Source organism: Spermophilus citellus (assembly GCF_964194105.1).
Source record: "Spermophilus citellus genome assembly, chromosome: 12".
Classification (NCBI taxonomy): Eukaryota; Metazoa; Chordata; class Mammalia; order Rodentia; family Sciuridae; genus Spermophilus; species Spermophilus citellus.
The window spans coordinates 81482962-81504957 of record NC_138198.1 but is presented as its reverse complement, the minus strand read 5'-3'; the positions used below and the strand labels follow the sequence as shown (position 1 = coordinate 81504957).

The window sequence follows — 21996 nt, the reverse complement described above, 5'->3', positions numbered from 1 at the left end:
AGCTAAGTATTGCTGAAAATTTTTCTTGGAAATCTTGATTAGAATGCTTTATGAATTTGAGCATGATGTGGTGGTATATTTCTGTAATCCCAGCAGTAGAACACTTGCCTAGCATGAACAGGGTCCTGGATTGTTTACCTGAATTTGCACCAGTGTTTTATGGAATCAAAGAGGCTTTTGTAGTGGTTTGAGGGAAAAGTAGTTTGGTAGATTTTGTTAGTGTTGCGAGATGTACTGAATTTTTCAGTAAGTCTTCTAATGGAATTACCACAATTTAAGATGGTAGAAGGTTCAGTAATATTTGAAATATCAAGAGCAGATTGTGTAAAATATTTATAGGGTTCTGTAGAGGAAAAGACTGTTTAATAAGTGATTTGCGGGTTTAGGCTATAGCTCAGTGGCAGAGCCGCTTACGCAGCATGTGTGAGGCACAGGGTTCAATCCTTTTCACCACTTTAAAAGAATAAAGAAACATTGGGGCTGGGGTTATGGCTCAGTGGTAGAGTGCTCGCCTAGTGTGTGCAAGACCCTGGGTTCGATTCTCAATACCACATAAAAAATAAAGATATTGTGTCCAACTATAACTAACAAAATATATTTTAAAAAACTCAAAAAAGAATAAAGAAACAAATAGAATAAAGATATGCTATCCATCTACAATTACAAAAAAATAATTAAAAGTGATATGGAGGAGGAACGGGACTTCATTGAGGTATTAGAGTAATTTTTTTTTTGACTGGTTGGTGTTATCTGTTTATAACATTCCTAAAACTAATTCATGTCTTACTTTTACTGATTATGCTTGGTAGTGGTAGACCATGTAGCTTAGCTCATTTTCTGTTAAAATGTTTTTGCTAGAGCTGGGAGTATGACTTAATGGTAGAGTGCTTCCCTAGTATGCTTAAGGTTCTATGTTCAATCCCCAGTACCCAAACAAAACAAAAACATTTTGCTAATTTGTTATTGCTTTAGGCTTTTCATTTTTTACTTTTATAAAAGATAAGGGCTGTATGTGTGCACACTCTAGTTTTGGTATTAAAATTAATTTTGAACTGGGTGTGGTATAATCCCAGTGACTGGAGGGTAAGGTATGAGGATTATAAGTTCAAGGCCAGTCTGGTCAACTTGGTGAGACCCTGTCTCAAAATTTAAAGACACAAAAGAACCTGGGATGTAGTTAAGGTGTAAAGTGCCCTGGGTTGTGTCCCTAGTACTGGAAAAACTAGTTTTGAGGTGTGTGTGTGTGTGTGTGTGTGTGTGTGTGTGTGTTTGTGTGTGTGGGGGGGGGGGGCGGTGCTGGGACCTCATGCATGCTTAGGCAAGTGCTCTTCCACTGACCTACATCCCCAGCCTTCTGGAAAAAAAAAAATTACCAGCCCTTTGAAAGCGGTTCTGCCTATAATAGTTACTAGTCTTCAGAATGTACTTATTGAGGTATTCAAGGAATAGTAAAGGGGACTGCCGCAGTCTTGGCTGGGCACAGAATCACGAGCCACCACACACCTTGTAGATTCAAACAGCAACTCTTTATTCCTGAACTCACACCGGCCTCTACACACGTTCTGGGGAAATCCCAGTTCTGCCACCGCCCAATTCACCTACTCCACGAGGCTTTCTTTTCCAATACTTTCTGAACTCAACGGGGAACTCAGGGATCGGGCGTGCCTGAGGCAGCGGGATATGCCCTATTCCCCTGCAGGGTACACCTTAAACCTGGAACTTCCCTAAAGCCAAGGACGGGATACTCCCTAAAACCTGATCAGCTCTAAACCTGGATCCGCCCTGGTCCTTGAGCAAGGTCACCTTACTAAAGCATACATGCAATGTCCCAGCGAATGTCCTCTAAGCAACATGGGGTACGCTGGCAAGGAAATTTCGATGCGTCATTCCTACTTGGCAATGGCCCTCAGCAGGGGACAACCTGACTGGAGCAGGGGCAGAACTAGAAAATAGCTAATAATTAACATCGAACTGGATTATTGATCCCAGGGGTGATTTGCCACTGAACTTTCTTTAAATTTTGAGATGGGGTCTTGCTAAATTGCTTAGGGTCTTACTAAATTGCCGAAACTAACTTTGAATTTGCAATCTTTCTGCTTCAGTCTCCCAAGTTGTTGAGGCATGTGCCTTTGTGACCTGAAAACTTTTGCTTTTATTTTGAATGGGATGAGAATTCTCTACAGGATTTTAGATAGAGAAACAAGAGTCTGATAAGAGCACCTTGGCTGCTACATTAAGCAGAAACTGAGGGAGAAGTAGGGAAGGGATTACAGCTTAAGACAGGATTACTAATTAGGAAGCTGTTGCAAAAAGTTTATATAGGTAGTTTGGACCAGGTGATACTGGTAGAGACACATGGGTGATCAGAATCTGGGATATGTTTTGAATGTAGACAGGACTTGATAGTGATGAATTGATTGGATATGAAGTTTTAATGGAAGACTCAGAAATAACTCCATCAACAAAGATGACTGTTGTTTGTAGGTTATATAAATAATTGTTAAAGGACTGGCAGTTGGTAAATATCATTTGGGACAAGTTTGGCTAGTATTCCCCCAACCCCCACTGCCCCATCCCTTGAACTAAAAATGGTTTTTATGTATGTTTTTTTAAGGTTGTAAAAATCAAAGAAGAATATGTGATATATTATATGTGGTGGACCATTACAGCCTAACATTCTTGCTATCTGGCCCTTCACAGGAAGAGAATACCAGGTAAGCCCACTTATGACAGTAAATTTGGTCTAATTAAGCCTTGTATCTGTCTTTCTTGATCTTTTCCCCACCTCACTCCTCACCCCCACTTTGGTCTTTTTCCTGCCTCCCACCCCTCTTGGTCTTTTACCATAGACTCTCCTCTTCTCCATACTCCTGCTGATGATAAAGTAGAGGCTATTTCCTTCTAGAATTGGTCTTTCATTTCTCTAGGCTGTGTTGAGATCTGATTCTCTATACCTTAGGAGAATTGGTATTTTCCTTTTGAGGCACCTGCTCCATAGATTAGGCTGGTTAAGGGTGGAATTTATTTGCAGGCAAGGAAAATTCAGGAGGATTTAGTGCATCAGAGTTCTCAGTCTTCTCTCTGTCTAAATTTATCTTGAGTTCACTCTTCATAATCTTGTCACAAAGAACTAGGAGCCCCTAATAGTAGCCTGATGAACTTGATGCATAAATATGTTTGTCTCACTCTGCTTTTAGTGGTCTCACTGCCTCCCACTAGCTGTATTGAATCCAGCCACAAGCCAGAATTTTTAGGTCTGCAATGGTAAAGGCAAGCACTGTACCATTGAGCTACATTCTTAGTCCTGAAAATCACCCTGTTACTGGGGATTGAATCCAGCGGTGCTTCACCATTAAGCTATGTTCTTGCCCTTATTTTTTGAGACAGGGTCTCACTAAATTGCACAGCTGGTCTTGAACATGAAAGTCTCCTTCCTGAGCCTCCAGATTTAAAGATGTGCACTACCAGACCCAGTGAGAAGAATAGATTTTTTTTTTTGAGATAATTTTAATATTTATTTTTTAGTTTTCGGCGGATACAACATCTTTGTATGTGGTGCTGAGGATCGAACCCGGGCCGCACGCATGCCAGGCGAGTGCGCTGACACTTGAGCCACATCCCCAGCCCCAAGAATAGATTTCTTAAGAATATGAATCTTGCACTGTGGATATATCTTAGTGATAAAGCAAGTGCCGAACATGCATGAGGCCCTGGGTTTTATCTCCAACACCACAGCAACAAAAAATAAAGAATACGGAGACTTCAACATGGTGTATTTTTCACTTGTTTATGACATCTTTAATTTTTCTTAGTAATGCTTTGCAGTTTTTCGTGAAAAGGTATTGTACATCTTTTATAAATTTCCTTAAGTCTTTGATTTTTTTAAATAATATTTTTTAGTTGTTGATGGACCTTTATTACTTTTCATTTATTTATATGTGCTGAGGATCGAACTCAGTGCCTCAACACATGCTAGGCAAGTGCTCTATTACTGAGCCACAACCCCAGCCCCAAGTCTTTGATTTTTTTATGCTCTTGTGTTAGTTTTATTTATTTTGCAGTGCTGGGGATGGAACCCAGGACTTCATGCATGCTAAAGATGCCTTCTACCACTAAACTACACCCCCACTCAATGGGAACTCCGGGAGAACTCAAAAGTAGCGCCCAAGGCAGCAGGAGTGCTATTGCCGGACAGCAGGGGTCTATATACAACTGAATACACAGCCTGTTTCAATCCAGCATCATCCAGTCACAGCAATTATACACAGCTTAACTTAATTATCGTCTTAATGGCTAGATGGGCTTCACCTCTCAACCACTCCTTCTGGCAAAATGCTAGGTGCCATCCCAATGGCTGTGGTTCTCAACAATTAATAACAATAATAAAAATAAAATATTGCCCCCAAAGAAAAGCCCAGGCCCAAATAGCTTCACTGGTTAACTCTACCAAATGTTTATAGACATTCCCAAAACTAAGTTGAGCTTGCTGTTACTTGGTTGGTTTTACATACAAAAATCAATATCAGACACCATGTTGACAGAATAAAGGAAAAAAGCCCTACATAATTACCTAGGTAGATACATTTTTATAAAAAAAACATTTTGAGAAAATATATTATCCTTTATGATAAAGTCACCCAACAAACTAGGAATAGAAGAGCATATGAAAAAACCTACATCTTGTATCATACTTCTTCACAGTGAAAGACTGACAGCTTTAACCTTACTATCAACAAAAACCCCATGGAAGTTCTAACCAAGGCAGTTAGGCAAAGAAAAGAAATAAAAGGCATATAATTGGAAAGGAATATACGAAAGTATCCCCATTTGCAGGTAGTATGATTTTACATGGAGAAAACTCTAAGAAATCCACCAAGAAACCCCTGTGAGAACTAATTAAATTCAGGTAGGTTACAGTGTAAGGGTCCAGTGAACGATGGAGGAAGAGACCACCAAGAGACCGACTCATGCAACAGCAAAAGGGGGTTTATTGAGGATCCAGTGTGCTGGCGCTCCAGGCTCACTCAAGAAGGGAAAGCCGCCAAGAGCCCTGAGCAGGGGTTGAGCAGTGCTTAAGTACACTTCTTTAGGGAGGGCAGGGACTTTACATACATCACAGTCCCCTTTAACAAATCACCATACACTGCAGGAAAATCAAACAACAATTCTCAAACATGATTAGTACATTCATTGGCGGGAACAGGTCGGGCTGGAGTGATAGGTCATTCCTAAGGAGGGGGATACATTCAAACTGATTGGTTTGGGCCCTGAGGTGCCTACACGCCTAGCTTCACAGGGTCCAAGTTAAACAACTAAGTGGTCAGGGGGGATTATTTAATGGGCAGTCCCGGGAATTGTCCTAACAGCTACAGGAATTTCAGGCTTTGAGTGTAGCATAGAAACTTAACAATACCTGGTCCTTTACATTTTAACTCAGGCTTTGCAGCTTAGAAACTTTAGAGTACCCGGTCCTTTACATTTTAACTTCAATTTCTTTTACTCTTTCATTTCCCACTCCTTTTTTCTGACTACTTTTAATCTTAAAAGTGATAGGTCATAATTATTGGGGAGTCTCATTTTCCATCTCTGTCAGTGGAGCATATTGCTGTCTGATTACTATGAGTTGTCCTGCGTTTCCTGGAATCATTTTCAGCATGGCCTCCATTTTAGATTTCACTCAGTATTAGACCCTGATTTACATAACTACACTGACTACCTAACTTTAAATCTGGCTTCATTTCCCCCTCTAATTTGGGAACTCCTTACTGCTGTAAGGAAGGGGGGCGAAGAAGATCTTTCTGGCTTCTTTAGGCTGAAAAGGGACGGTGTGGGGCAAGCAGTTTGGAGTCCCCCTTTAAAAATCGGGTCTATCAAGTGGTCCATGATAAAAGTCCAATTGAGAAGTAATAGGCTGGAGGGCCATTTGAGTGATGGGTGGTCTATAAAAGAAACAAGAATTCATTAGTTCTGGAACCAGATTGATACAGCAATAAATCCCATAGCACAGGAATATGCCAATGAGTATGATGACAAAGACAGAGACTAACAAACTAACAATGTTTTTCACCAGGAAGTACCAAGAACCAGGAGCTAAGATGTTGTTTCCATGACGAAGTTGCTGAGGACATGGCTTTTATCTGAGCATGTAAATCTTTAAGGATATTTGTCACATTGCCAGAAATGTCAGGGATATAAACACAACATTTAACTTTTAGGGTTACAGTTGTCCTTCCCTTAAGATACAGTTTAATAATTTAATGTCATCTGATCTTGCAAAATCCTTTTTACTAGTATGACCTTTGTGTCTAATAGAGAAATCTTTAATTCTGTTACTTAGGGCTGGATAACCATACTAGCAAACATTAAGCCTACCTGTGTAGGTTAGGAATAAAGGCCTTAAACTAAAAACTACTCTGGCAGTTCCCTTTGATAGTTATCAGGCATTCCTGTCTGAGAATCTCTTTTGTAGCCTCCAGTTTACTTATTTTTGGAGGTTACATTTAACTATTATTATCATTTATAATGTCCAGGAACAGCAGTGTTTTGGCTTTGACTGTCTTTGCTAAGTGTTTAAGATGAAGCAAGTCAAACTGACTTTCGTTTCTATCTATCATTAACAGTCAGCTGAGTTTCCCTGGGAGTCCTCGGGGAACTTACAACAGCTTCTCAGTTCTGCTAGTGCCATTTGCGCTAGGATGGGTCCAGGCCTTGCTTGACCATATGGCTTCCCTCGGAAGCATCAGGGATGTCTCCCTTTTCTGATGACCCTCCTCTTCATAGCAAATGCACTGATTGGCTTTTTGTCCTCCAGCCGTCTCATTAATCTCCCTGATCTGATCAGAAGGTTATGTGGCCCAGAGTTGCAAAGGTCTTTGGAGAAGTCCCCTATTCCCTGATTCAGACTGACTGCCTCAGAGGGCAAGAGCCAAATATTGGTTTTCTTGGCCCTTTTAATTTAACTTTAATTTTAAAACTTAATCTTAAACATCCAGCAAATAAGTTTCAACAGCCTTATATTAAGAGTACTGGGCTCTAATGTCTATCTCTCTATCCTGTAGGTGATAACTCCTTATCTTAAATTAACCCAGGTTGTGTGTTCTTAAAGCAGTATCTCTGTAAAACATTAACAGGCAATTTTAAATAATTTATAAGAAAACTACAAAATAAAATTATCAAGAGTAAAAACATTTAGTTCATATAATAGCTACCTTGAATTTTGGTGGAGTATATGCCCTGTTTGAGATCCTGGCAGTCGTGACAAAAACCAACCTTTGGACACAACTTTAAATGTACTGAAATCTGGCCTACTTCTTTTGTAGTCATTCTCACATGTAGTGAGATGGGACATAGAGCCTTATCTCAGGTAAGGCAGGGCTCTTCATAAATCTTAAGTACTGTAGTTCTGAAACTGATCTTTGCTTTTTAGACATCATTTTACAAAGTTTACATAACTTGTTGCTCAAGTTCACATGAATATTAGCTAATACAACATAATATCACATCTAAAACATGAATTAAAGAAAGGCTGAAAGCTTTTAACCTTTTGTAGAAAAGTAGCAAAGTATTTTTGTGTTTTGCAATAAAACCTTCACACAGATTAGGCTCTCATTAACTTAGAAATACATTTAAATTGTATCTCAGTGTAAAAAGTAACATAGAACTTTACATATCTTATTGATAACAAGTCCAGTTATAGAACACAAATGATATAAATAAATCTCCAACATGTTTTTCTTTTTGAGCCTAAAATTACCATACAACTTTTAGAACACCAGCTTGATACAATGTTCTTTTGAAGCTTCTACCTTACAGACTTGTATACCTGGAAGATATGAATTAATAGCACCATAATTACATTGATGACTTTATATTAACCAAGTTTAGCTTTTAAAGAAATAACATAGCACAATTCTCTAAAACAACAGCACTTGTTTAACCAGCTGTTCAATTTTTTTAAGATTACTTGCTCAAAAACTTACACTTATAACCAACTTACATAGACCTTCTTTATCACTTACTTAAACCCTCTTAATTACTTAATTACATAGACTCTCTTATCCAGAAACACATTTTCCCTCTATTAAATCCATATCTAGAACCTTCTAGTTTCTCTTTTCCATCTGTTAACCTCCTTCTGTTCACATTTTGAAACAATACTTGTAAATTTTTGAATTTAAGCAGATTATTTCATAGACATCAACATTTTATTAGGTTTTATTTTTGAACACCTAGGAAAACTTATAAGCTTAATTTTAAAGACATCTTTACCTTTATCTGTTTACCCAATTTAAATTGAACCATTAAGCAAGGGGGTGTGAAAGGAATCATTAAGTCTCAGAGTTGGGATTAGGTCCCTTACTGGAGGAGGGGAACCATAGAGAATCTCATAAGGGGTGAGGTTACATAAAGAGGTGGAGGGGGTATTTCCTGCACGAAACAGTGCATAAGGTAGGAGCATAGTCCAATCTTTTATGCCGGTCTCCAAGCTTAATTTCGTTAAGGTCTCTTTGATGGTTCTATTTATCCTTTCTACCTGTTCTGAGCTCTGGGGTCTATAAGCACAATGTAATTTCCAATCAATCCCCAAGGTCCTGGCCAGTCCCTGACTTACCTGGGCCACAAACGCCGGTCCGTTATCGGACCCCATTACCTTAGGCAATCTGAATCTTGGAAAGATGTCTTCTAGGATCTTTTTGACCACCATCTGAGCCGTTTCTTTCTTCATGGGGAAGGCTTCGACCCATCCGTCTTGGAGGAAACTGCTCCCGTCCGTAAACCGTCCGACCTCAGGGTGAGGCAGTGGCTGATTCTTTAAGTCTCGTGGTACACTGGTCTCCTCTGCCAGTATGTGTTGGCAATCATGAGCGATGGGTCCTGATGATTCTTTTGGCAGCAATGTATCCGGGTTGAGTGGAGCAGGGGGTCCCAGCGTTATTCTGTCTTTGTCAAGCAAGAGGCTCTGGTAGTGGGTTATTCTGGAGTTTGATAGCCACCTGTCTGGAGGCTGACGGATGATGTTCTCCAGGGCATGGGGGGGCTATAATGGTCAGCTTCTGTCCCAATGTTAATTTATCAGCATCTTTTATTAGAAGGGCTGCCGCAGATATGGCCCTTAGGCAATGGGGCCTCCCGCTAGCCACTGGGTCCAGTCTTTTTGATAGGTATGCTACCGGCCTTTTCCAAGGTCCCAAAGTCTGAGTGAGCACTCCCCATGCTATTCCTTTCTTTTCCTCGATGTAGAGAGTGAAGGGTTTTTCTACATCTGGGAGTGCTAAGGCCGGAGCAGATAGCAGCGCCTTTTTGATATTATCAGAAGCCTGTTGGTGTTCAGGGGTCCTTTGGAACTGGGCATCCCCCTTTATCAGCAGGTATAAAGGGGCAGCCAGAGACGCAAACCCAGGAAACCATAACCTGCAAAAGCCGGCAGTCCCAAGAAACTCTCCGAGTTGTCTCTTATTAGATGGGGGCAGTATCTGCACAACGGTTTGTTTCCTGGGCTCAGTGAGGCATCGTCTGCCACCCCTAAGAGAATAACCCAGGAAGATTACTTCTTGCTGGCAAATTTGGGCCTTTTTGGCAGAAGCCCTATATCTGAGCTGAGCAAGCTCGGATAATAGTGCTTGGGTCCCAGACTTGCAGTTCTCCTTGGTGTTGGCTGCCAGCAGCAGATCATCCACATATTGGAGTAGGGTGGCTTCGGGGTGTGCAGTTCTGAAGTCGTTGAGGTCCCTGTGGAGAGCTTCATCAAAGAGAGTGGGAGAGTTTTTGAACCCCTGTGGGAGTCTAGTCCAGGTTAGTTGGCCAGATATTCCTGTTTCTGGGTCTATCCACTCGAAAGCAAACAACAACTGACTGTCCTTATACAGGGGCAAGCAGAAGAAAGCATCTTTTAAGTCCAGCACAGTGTACCATTTCCGCTCCGGATTCAGAGTGCTAAGCAAATTATATGGATTAGGTACCGTGGGGTGAATGTCCTGCACTCTGTTGTTGATCTCTCTTAGGTCTTGAACAGGACGGTAGTCCCCAGTTCCTGGCTTTCTTACTGGTAGCAGGGGGGGTATTCCAGGCCAATTGATAGGGCCTTAGGACCCCAAGAGCCAGGTATTTCTGAATATGGGGCTTTATCCCATCCCTAGCTTCTTTGCTTAGAGGAAATTGTTCAACACTGATTGGAGAGGCAGAGGCTTTTAATTCTGCTTCTATTGGAGGTTGTTTTATGGCTAGACCTAACCCAGCAGTTTCTGCCCAGGCATCAGGATAATCTTTTATCCATTTCTGGGGTAGTTTGCCTGTTTGATCAGTCCCAGGGGCCGTGAAGAGTTGATGTTCATCTTCTACTGACATAGTCAAAGCCGTGACTATGGGGGTTTTTACTGAAGGATTTAGAAATTCCACTTGGGGACCATCAGGGGAAAGGTTATTTTAGCCTGGAGCTTGGTGAGTAGATCCCTGTCCATCAATGGGGCCGGGCATTCTGGGATCACTAGGAAAGAGTGGTGGACTTTTCCCCTTCCTAGGTCCATAGTCCTCTTTGTTGTCCAAGCCCGATATTTACTGCCATTTGCCCCTTGAACTAAGGACCTTTTATTTGATAGGGGGCCCATTGGGGTCTTAAGGGCTGAGTATACTGCTCCTGTATCCACTTCAAAGTTCACTGGGGTCCCCTCCACTTCAAATGTTACCCTGAGCTCGGGGAGGGGATCCGAGCCCCGACTTTCCTAGTCATCTTCTAGAGTCAGCATGGCAGGCTGGCGTGGCTGCTTCTTTTTGGGGCACTCTTTGGCCCAGTGTCCTTTTTCTTTACAGTAGGCACATTGATCTGAGGCCAGGGGCAGCCTTTGGCGTGGGCCCAGGTATCCCTTCCTGTCACCCTGCTTTCTAACTTCTGGCCTATCTGTGGCTGTGACCAGGACCTTAGCCAATGCTTTAGTCTGCCTTTTGCTTCTTTCATCTTTCTTTTGTTCCCTTTCCTTCTCCCTCCTCTGTTCCCTCTCTTCCTCAGTTTCTCTCTTATAATATACTTTCTCAGCTTCTCTGACTAAATCTCTTAAGGTCATATCTTGTAATCCAAATAAACGTTGTAACTTTTTCTTAATATCTAGGGCAGCCTGCCCGATAAAGGCCATTGCAACAGATGCTTTTTGGTCCTCTGCCTGAGGATCAAAGGGAGTATATTTCCTATATGCTTCCATAATTCTCTCCAGAAACATTGAGGGAGATTCATTGGACCCCTGGATAATCTCTCTTACCTTGGCCAAATTAGTTGGCCGCCTGGCGGCCGCTCGGAAACCCACTGTAAGAGCCCGGCGATAAGTGGACAGATGCTCCCTACCTTCAAAGGTGTTGGGGTCCCAGTTGGGTCGGTTTAAGGGGAAGCCAGCTTCAATGATGTTGGGAAGTTGGGTTGGTCGCCCATCTGGTCTAAGAATATTCTTTCTGGCTTCCAAGAGGATTCTCTCTCGTTCCTCTGTTGTGAAGAGAGTCCCCAGAAGTTGTTGGCAGTCATCCCAAGTGGGCTGGTGTGAGAACATCAGCGACTCGACTAAACTTGTAAGTCGGGTGGGGTAAGGGGTTGGAGTGGGGGCCGGAACAAGGAAGGGCTTCATCCACGTGGGAGGAGATTCGCAGAGATCCTGCCAGGTTAAGATATATAGCTGTTGATCTGGATGGTCATGTGGCCCCGGCTGAAAGACAATATCTCTGACTTTGCTGATTAGAGGGAGGTGGAAGGATCCTTCTGGGGGCCATTCAACTCCAAGGGTGGGCCATTCTGAAGCGCAGAGAGTCTGCCAGGTCTGGCGTTTCAGTGAAAAAGAAAGATTCTGGGCCCTTGAGCGGACATCCGTCCAATGATCGAGGGTCAGGGACAGAGGCGTGGAATGGCTTTGTCCCATAATGGGAGTTACTCAGAGACAGGGACAATACAAACGAGACACAGACAAGGACAAACAGTAAATGTTTAACACGAGTACCATAAAGACAGACAGTAAACGCAACACGAGACAATTAACAAAACTAAGTAGCCGGCAGAACCTGATGGGTTGGCAGCAGAGTCACTGAATACACCTGAGTTGAGGGCGCTTCCGTCCCCCAGTTTCCCGAGTCCTCCAAGGCGTCCCTTGGGGACGTGGCCTGTGGCTTCAGGACACGTGTGTCCACCACCACCGGGGGGAGCTCACGCTCTCCGCAGGCAGCCACTCTGCCAACCCTTAAACCGAAACTCCGAGCGATTGAAAGAAAAAGGAAAAAGGCGCCTTACTTACCCCTAGAGGAGTCCGTTGGGGTCTCCTTGTCCGGTGCTGCGGGATTCCCGGCCAATGCACCAAATGTAAGGGTCCGGCGAACGACGGAGGAAGAGACCACCTGAGGTGCCTACCTGCCTAGCTGCACAGGGTCCAAGTTGTTAACTAAGTGGTCAGGGGGGATTATTTAATGGGCAGTCCCGGGAATTGTCCTAGCAGCTACAGGAATTTCAGGCTTTGAGTGTAGCATAGAAACTTTAACAATACTTGGTCCTTTACATTTTAACTCAGGCTTTGCAGCTTAGAAACTTTACAATACCCGGTCCTTTACATTTTAACTTCAATTTCTTTTACTCTTTCAACAGGATACAAGATCAACAGAGTTGTATTTCTGTACACTTTAATGAACTATCTGAAAAGAAAATTAAGAAAACAGTCTCTTAAAAATGGCATAAAAAAGAATAAAATAGTTAGGGATAAACTTAACAAAAGCACAAGACATGGACACAGATTGCAAAACATATGAAAAAAAAAAAAGACCAGGCTTGGTGGCACACACCTATAATGCCAGCAACTCAGGAAGCTGATGCAGGAGGATCCTAAATTCAAGTCTGGCCTTAGCAATTTAGGCCATGTCTCACAATTTAAAAAGGGGCTGTGGATATAGCTTAGTGGTAGAGCAACTCTGGTTTCTATCCCTAGCACACCCACTCTCACACAAAGACCTACATCAGTGATCCATGTTCAAGAATTGGAAGACTTATTATGATGACAATTTTCCTCAAATTGATTACAAATTCAGTGTAATCCCTATCAAAATTTCAGTTGGCTTTTTCGCAGAATTATAAGCTGATCCTAAAATTTGTACAGAATGTAAGGGGCACCGAATAACTAAAACAAGCTTGGAAAAGAATTTAAAAATTAAAGGACTCATACATCCTCATTTAAATGCTTATTAAAAAGCTACAGTAACAACTCTGTGTGGTAGTGGTATAAAATCATAGATGAGTGAAAATTGAGAGTCCAGAAATAAACCCAAACATTTATTGTCCTTTTTCCCCTATAGTACTTGCAGATTAACCTCGGGGGCTCAAGTGTGCTATCACTGAGCTGCATGAGCTATGAGTTATATTCTCAGCCCCAGCTTTTTTATTTTTTATTTTTTTGTACTGGGGATTGAACCCAGAGTGCTTAACCACTTAGTCACATCCCTAGCCATTTTTGTATTTTTATTTAAAGACAGGGTCTTACTGAGGTTACTTCAGACCTCATTAAATTGCTGAGGCTGGCTTTGAACTCAAGATCCTCCTGCCTCAGCCTCTGGAGCTGCTGGAATTACAGGTGTGCACCATGACACCAGGCACCATCCCAGCCTTAAAAACTTTTTTAAAAAATATTTTTTGGGGGGCTGAGGTTGTGGCTCAGCCGTAGAGTGCTCACCTAGCATGTGCGAGACCGTGGGTTCGATCCTCAGCACCATGTAAAATAAGTAAATAATATAAAAGTATTGTGTCTAACTACAACTAAAAAATAAAAACATTTAAAAAATGTTTTTTTTGGTTATAAATGGATATAATACCTTTATTTGATTTATTTTTATGTGGTGCTCAGGATCAAACCCAGTGCCTCACATGTGCTAGGCAAATGATCTACCACTGAGCTACAACCCTGGTCCCCTTAAAAAAATTTTAATAAGATTTTCAGTAAGGGTGCCAAGACAGACAATTCAGTGGGTAAAGAATAGTGTTTTTTAGTAAATGGTGCTAAGACAATGCAACAGAATATTTTTATCCCTGTATCATACCTTAGAATAAAATGAATTCAAAATGGATTAAAAATCTATAATGTTGGGCTGGGATTGTGGCTCAGTGGCAGAGCACTTGCCACTGTGTTCAGTCCTCAGCACCACACAGAAATAAATAAAGACATTCTGTCCAACTGCAACTACCAAAAAAAAAAATCTATAATGTAAATTAAAACTATGTAACTCAGAAGAAAACATAGATGTAAGTCTTCTTGCAGCCAAAGAAAAAATAGACTAGATTTCATCAAAGTAAAAGGCTTTTGCATCAAAGTACTCTGTTAAGAAAGTGAAGCTGGGCAAGTGGCACATCCTTGTAATTATAGCTACTTGAGAGGCTGAAGCAAGAGGATTGCAGGTTCAAGGCCAGCCTGGGCAACTTGGTGAGACCCTGTCTCAAAATTAAACAAATGCTGGGAAGTGACTCAGTAGTAGGGCACCCCTGGGTTCAATTCCCTGTTATCTCGCCCCCCAAAGAAATCATAGATCTAATAGTTTAATACCTTGGTAAAGAATTGTTACAACTCAGCCATGTGCTTTGGCACACACCTGTAATCCCAGTGTTTTGGGAGGCTGAGGCAAGAAGATCTTGAGTTCAAAGCCATCCTCAATAAAAGTGAGACACTCAGCAATTCAGTGAGACCCTCTCTCTAAATAAAATACAAAATAGGGCTCGGGCTGTGGCTCAGTGATTGAGTGCCCCTGATTCAATCCCTTGTACCCTCTTCCAAAAAAGAGGGGGCAAAATAAAAATATGGCGCAGTGATTAAGCACCCCTGGGTTCAATTCCCAGTACAAAACAAAACAAATAACAAACAACAAATACAGGGAGAAAAAAAAACAGGGAAAGAATTTGAAGAGACATTTTTCTTATTCCTCACGTGATCAATAAGAACATGAAAAGATGATCAATGATATTAGCCATTAGGGAAATACAAATCAAAACTATAATGAAATAGCATTATACACCCACAAAGATGACTAAAATAAAAAAGACAATAATGTTTTGACAAGGATGTGCAGAAATTGTAACTCTCATACATAGCTGGTGGCAGCTGACTTGGAATCCCTCAAGAAGTTAAACAGTTACCAGAAAGTCAGTAATTCTCAGTGTATACCCAAGAGATTTGAAAATGTGTTCATTCAAAAATACAGGTAGGGTTGTTCATAGCTTATTTGTTTAGGATTGTGGAAAAGGAGATGCAGTCTCACATGTTTCAGTTAATGGATATATAAACAAAATGTGATGTATCTATGTAGTGGAATAATATTTAGCCATAAAAAGCAATATAGTTAAAATTCATGTAACAACACAGTTGAACCTTGAAAACATTATGCTTAAGTGAAAGAAGCCAGTCACAAAAGGCTACATGTATAATTCCATTTATATGAAATGTCCAGAATAGCCAAATTCATAGAGACAGAAAGTAGATTACTAGTTGCTAGGAATGGAGTAGGGGAGGGGATAGGGAATGACTCTTAATGGGCATGAGACTTCTTTTGGGGGTAATGAAAATAATCTGTAATTAGGAAATGGTGATTGTTGCACAACTCTATATTAAAAAGCATTGAGTTGTATACTATAAAGAGGTGAATTTTTAAAAAATTTTTTGGTTGTACATGGACACAGTGTCTTTATTTTGTTAATTTACTTTTATGTGGTGCTAAAGATCTAACCCAATGTCTCACACATGGGAGGTAAGTGCTTTACCGCTGAGCCACACCCTAGCCACCAAGAGGTAATATTTTGGTATGGGAATTATATTTCAATTATAAAATGTTTTTTAAAAATTACTTTAAAGAACTGTGCACAGTGATGCATATCTGTAATTCCAGTGACTCTGAAGGTTGAGGGAACATTGCAATTTAAAGGGGCTAGGGTTGTGTCTCAGTGGTAGAGCACTTGCTGGGCATATGTGAGGCACTGAGTTTTATTCTCAGCACCACATATAAATAAATGAGTAAAGTAGAGGTCCATTAAAAAAATGGTGAAAGTCAGATTGCAAGTTTGAGGCCAGCCTTAGCAATTTAGGAAGGTCCTGTCTCAAAATAAGGGCTCAGGGGCTGAGTTTGTGGTTCAGTGGTAGAGTGCTTGCCTGGCATGCATGAGGTACTGGGTTCAATCCTCAGCACCACATAAATAAAGATATTGTGTCCACTTAAAATTAAAAAAAGAAAAAAGTCTTAGGATGTAGCTCAGTGGTAAAGCTCCCCTGGGTTCAATCTCCAGTATTCTCTCCCCCTCTCCCCCAAAACCAAAAAAACTTACTGGATGACAAAATGCAAGAATATATTGGATGCTATACATTCAAAGTAACTTAAGGATTAAAATGTGAACACATTTCCTCATGAAGCAGGTGGAAAGTTGGGTGTTCTCAGTTTCTTGAGTGTTTTCTAACATGTCTTTTAAATATCTTTTTTAAAATTTTTTTGGTAAACATCTTTTATAGTAAAAGGCAAATGTTACTGAGAGTTTCCTGAAGTGGTCATTTTCTGTAAAGTTTACTTATTATTTTTGGTCCTGAAATTCATATTATTTTTTCAAAATTCTTTTTAGTTATACATGACAGTAAAACGTATTTTGGCAAATTATGCATACATACAGTACAACTTATTAAGGATCCCATTCTTTTGGTTGTACATGATGCACAGTTACCCTGGTCGTGTATTCAAATACAAGGCTAGGAAAGTTATGTCTATTAATTCTACTGTCCTTCCTGTTCCCCTTCCATCTCCCTTTCCTTTGTTCCCCTTTGTCTAATCCAGTGTATTTCTATTCTTCCCCTCCCTTGTTTGGGGTTAGCATGCACATATCAGAACATTTGCCCTTTGAGTTTTGGGATTGGCTTATTGCCTTAGTAAGGCCCTCATCACTTAGCATGATATTCTCCAGTTCCGTTCATTTACTGACAAATGCCATTATTTCATTCCTCTTTCACCCTGAGGAGTATTCCATTGTGTATATAACATCATTATATGTTCTTTACCCATTCATCCGTTGAAGGATGTCTAGGTTGTTTCATAGTTTGGCTGTTGTGAATTGAGCTGCTGTAAACATTTATATATATCACTGTAGTATGCTGATTTTAAGTCTTTTGGGTTTAGACCCAGGAGAGGGATAGCTGGGTCAAATGGTGGTTCCATTCATTGTTGCTTATATTCTTGATAATTGCCATTTTGACTGGAGTGAGATGAAATCTTAGTTTTCATTTGCATTTCTGTAATTGCTAGAGATGTTAAATATTTTTTCATATATTTGTTGATTAATTGTATATCTTCTGTGAAGTGCCTGGTCAGTTCCTTAGCCCATTTACTCATTGGGTTATTTGTTTTTTTGGTATTAAGTTTTTTGAGTTCTTTATATATCCTGGAGATTAATGCTCTGTCATGTGTGGGGTAAAGATTTTCTCCCATTCTGTAGGCCCTCTCTTCACATTATTGTTTCCTTTGCTGAGAAGAAGCTCTTTAGTTCGATACCTTTTTATTTATTATTTATTTTTCTTTCTATCTATCTATCTATTTTTTAGTTGTAAATGGACATTATAACTTTATTTATTTTTGTGTGGTGCTGAGGATCGAACCCAGTGCCTCACACCTGTGAGGCAAGTGCTCTACTGCTGTGCCACAACCCCAGTCCCTCCCAATCTCATTTATTGATTCTTGATTTTACATCTTGTGTTTTAGGAGGCTTATTGAGGAAGTTGGTTCCTAAGCCACATGATGGAGAGTTGGGCCTACTTTTTCTTCCAGTATAGGATCTCTGGTCTAATGCTTAGTTCCTTAATTCCACTTAGAGTTTAGTTTTGTGCAAGGTGAGAAATAAGGGTTCAATTTCACTCTGATTACATATGGATTTACAGTTTCCCAGCACCATTTGTTGAAGAATCTTTCTTTGAGGTAACTGTATCAAATTCATATCATTGTTAAGATACTTTTGGGATGTAGTAGGAGTCGGGTTAATTTGTCAACAGGTTAGAGAATGCATTTTGGTTCTCAGTTGCAAGGTTTTATGTGTAGAAAGGGTAGTTATTAAGTTCTGTAGTGCTGCATTAATGATGACTTAGCTTACAGGGCAAACAAATTAAGTGGTCCTGCTGGGCATGTGGCACACACACACCTGTAATCCCAGCAGCTGGGGTGGCTAAGACAGGAGGATTGCTAGTTCAAAGCCAGCCTCAGCAACAGTGAGGTGCAAAGTATCTCAGTGAGATCCTGTCTCTAAATAAAAAATAAGAAATAGGGCTGGGGATGTGGCTCAGTGGTCGAGTGCCCCGAGTTCAATCCTTAGTAGCGCTTCCCACCCCCCAAAAATAAATGGTCCTTAGTATACCTAATAGACTATTGACAATCACTGACAATCACTGTAGACAAGTGTATCACTTCCTATCTGTAGTTGATTCCAACTCCCAAATCAGTTGTTACATTAAAATATTTGTAAATTGAAAGGAGTAGAAGTAAGCTAGTTAATTTGTTACTTTTTTTTAAGAGCAGGGTCTGCTGGACCTTTCAGCATATGCCTCTAACCCCAGCGATCTCAGAGGCTGAGGCAGGAGGAGGCCCTGCCTAAGCAACTTAGTAACGCTCTCATTAACTTAGACCCTCTCTCAAATTTAAAAGCAAAAAGGGCTGAGAATGTAGCTCAGTGTTAAAGCTCTCCTGGGTTAAATCCTAGTTTAAAAAAAAAAAAATTCTGCCTGGCCCCGAGCTCTTGGGTCAGGGGGGTTCTTCTTTATCAGTTTCACATAGTGCCCAGCTAATTGATCATTTTAAAAATTTAAAAATTAAAATTCTTGGTGCTAAAGTAATAAATGAAATAAATGAGCTTTATCCGATTTTCAATTTGCTATTCCTGTGAGGCTTAATCTTTGAGAAATTTGGAGCTAACCAGAAAAATTCATAGTCAACTCTTTTTTTAAAAAAAATATTTATTTTTTTTAGTTTTTGGCGGACACAACATCTTTGTTTGTATGTAGTGCTGAGGATTGAACCCAGGCCGCACGCATGCCAGGCGAGCGCGCTACCACTTGAGCCACATCCCCAGCCCCATAGTCAACTCTTGGTGTACAAGAAACTTTCCTAGAACTCAGTAGTAGCTTACAATATCAATCTTGCTAACACAGCTGTAGAGCACCTGTGGCTGAGGTAATTTAAGTTAGGCTTGACTGATCAGCTCTGTTATAACATGCGGGTGTAGGTGGACTTTACTTCTCTGTGTAGGTTTGACTTGGCCCATCATTTGGAGATTGATTCAGTTCTACTCCTTTGTGTTCAGTGGCCTAGGCTGGAGGGACAGCAATTTCCTGGTGAAACTCTTCTCTTGGTGGTAACAAAGCTATAAGAGGGCAAGCCCAGATGCATAAAGACATTAAAATGTTTGCATTACTTCTTCCTAACATCTCCTTGACTAAGGCAGGTAACAGGACCAAGGTTATAGGGTCAAGGATGAATACTCTGTCTACCATGAGGCCAAAATAAGAAATGTGACCAAACTCAGCATTAGTTGGGAAGGAGGAGGGTACACCTCTTTCTTGGAGGTAGCAATTGGGGTAGAAGGTGGTGATTTTTCTTTCTTTTTTTTTTTTTTTTACAAAAACCAATGTGTTGTGATCATGGTCATCTGGCAGTTGAGTGTTGTTTCACATAATGAAAAATCATTAGGCAGTTGCTAAGTCTAACTTAATCGAAGTTACTTTAGTATATCTGAAGACAGTACTATTTTTTAGTATTATGTGGTTTTTCAGTAGATTGTTTTACTTTAGCTATAGAGTTCTCTCTCTTTTTTTTAATTTCCAAATACAGGAAGCAAGTAGAAACATCATTTAGAGGCAACATTAGTTAAGTTAAAAAGGTGATATATGATGTTTTTCCATTATGGTAAACTGCTTATACTTCTATAATTTTATGTCTCTCAAGATAATTAGTCAGTATGCTAGATATTTTTATATTTTCAGGGAAATTTAATTTTTATTTTTTGACAATGGCATATGTTTACATAATAAAATATTTAGGGTGCTTATGGTAGTGTACTCTTATAATCCTGGTTGCTTGGAGTTAGGGGGATTGTGAGTCTTAGGCCAGCCTGGGCAATTTAGCAACACCTTGTCTCAAAATACAAAATTAAAAAAGAGCTGGGCTTGGTGGTTCATGCCTGTAATCTCAGTGACTAGGGGGCTGAGGCAGGAGGATTGCAAGTTTGAAACCCTAAGTAACTTGGCAAGACCCTGTCTCAAAAAAAAACAAAGAAGGCTGAGGGTGTATCTTAGTGCTGAAGGGAGCCTGGGCTCAATTCCCAGGGCCACAATTAAATGAATATTTACTGAAAAGTAAGCTTTTCTCACATTCTTGATAATTGGTCCTGTGGTTGTTTTCCCCAGAAATCATTATTGCTATTTTCTTACATCTCCACCTATTCTCTACTCAAGCAAGCATATAGTTATATGTATTTCCTTTCTCCCATAATCTCCTGTTTCCCTTTCTATACAAATAGGAGTGTGTTGTACACCATTTTATACCTCGCTTTTTTGATTTAATAATATTTCTTGGCCTTAGGTACAAATTAATTTTAGTTTAGCTCTTTGTTGGATGGCTTCATTAGAGTATGAATTATGTACAATTAACTTCACCCTCTTAAAATTGCAATTTGGTGGTTTATGACAGAAATAAACACTGGTGGAAATCACCACTACAGTTAAGATATAGAACACATTTGCATCACTGCAAAAATTTCATCTTTGTCACTCCAATATAGCATTCTTGTGAGGTTCACTCATACTGTTTCATGTGCTAATCATTTATTCCTATTGTTTTGCTGAGTAGTTTTATTTATTTTTTTATTTTTTAATTTTTTTAATTTTTATTTTTTTAAAGAGAGAGTGAGAGAGGAGAGAGAGAATTTTTTTAAATATTTATTTTTTTTTTTAGTTCTCAGCGGACACAACATCTTTGTTGGTATGTGGTGCTGAGGATCGAACCCGGGCCGCACACATGCCAGGCGAGCGCGCTACCGCTTGAGCCACATCCCCAGCCCGTGCTGAGTAGTTTTATATTGATAACATACTTTGGTTTTCCATTTACCTTACATTTGGGTTGTTTTAAGATTTTGGTTATTGTGTATAAAGGTATTTGGAAGATTTTAAATAAATCTTTATGTGGACATATGTGGAATGACTAGAATTCTTCCTACACAAAAAAAGAAAAAAAAAACTTTGTCATAGTGGGATACCTCTGTAATTCCAGTTACTCCGGCTGAAGCAAGAAGGTCACAATTTCGAGGTCAGCCTCAGAATTTAGCAAGACCCTGCCTTAAAATAACTTCAGGAGTTATTTTGAGTGAACTAGGGAGCTGGGTGCTGTGGAACATGTCCGTAATCCCAGTGGTTTGGGAGGCTGAGGCAGGAGAATTGTGAGTTCAAAACTAGCCTCGCAAATTAGCCAGGCCCTAAGCAACAAAGGGCTGCGGATGTGGGTCTATGGTTAAGTGTCCTTGAGTTCAATCCCTGGTACCAAAGGTGGGGCGGGCAGGGATTTAACTCAGGAGTGCTTACTAGCATGCCTTGGGTTCAAACTCCAATACCACAGCAAACAAAGAAACAAAACAAAAAACATACATATACTTTGTCAGAGTCTCAAATATTTTTACCTTTTTTCTTTTAGAAATTATGTGGTTTTACATTTAGGTTTGTGATTAACTTTAAATTACTTTTATGGGTAGTGAAGATTGTTTATCCCCTCCCTTCTTACCTTTTATTTAGGTATTCAATGATTCCAGCACCATTTGTTGAAAAGACATTCTTTTCTCCATTGACTCACCATGGTACTTTTGTCAAAAATCAGCCAGACATGTTGGCACATGCCTATAATCTCAACAATTTGGGAGGCTCAGACAGGAGAATTGCAAGTTTGAAGTCAGCCTCAATAACTGAGACTTTGTCTTAAAATAAAAATAAAAGAACA

At 40.2% G+C, this 21996-nt stretch overlaps 1 protein-coding gene and 1 pseudogene across 13 annotated transcripts in view; both read left to right on the top strand.

Annotated features, from left to right (window-relative positions):
* Nucleotides 1-21996, top strand: part of LOC308631989 (large ribosomal subunit protein uL23-like) — a 491218-nt pseudogene that overhangs the window by 115251 nt on the left and 353971 nt on the right. The window lies entirely within an intron of this gene.
* ESCO1 (establishment of sister chromatid cohesion N-acetyltransferase 1) overlaps nt 1-21996 on the top strand; it is a 107049-nt gene that overhangs the window by 9904 nt on the left and 75149 nt on the right. For 9 of the 12 annotated variants that reach the window (XR_014018406.1, XR_014018407.1, XR_014018408.1 and 6 more), the window contains exon 2: nt 2615-2714. The gene's annotated coding sequence lies outside the window, so the exon portion shown is untranslated. Of the gene's footprint in view, nt 1-2614; nt 2715-6070; nt 6146-11448; nt 11551-21996 lie in introns of all 12 variants that reach the window. The other 3 variants (XM_081263587.1, XM_081263586.1, XM_081263588.1) reach the window with 3 other exon arrangements.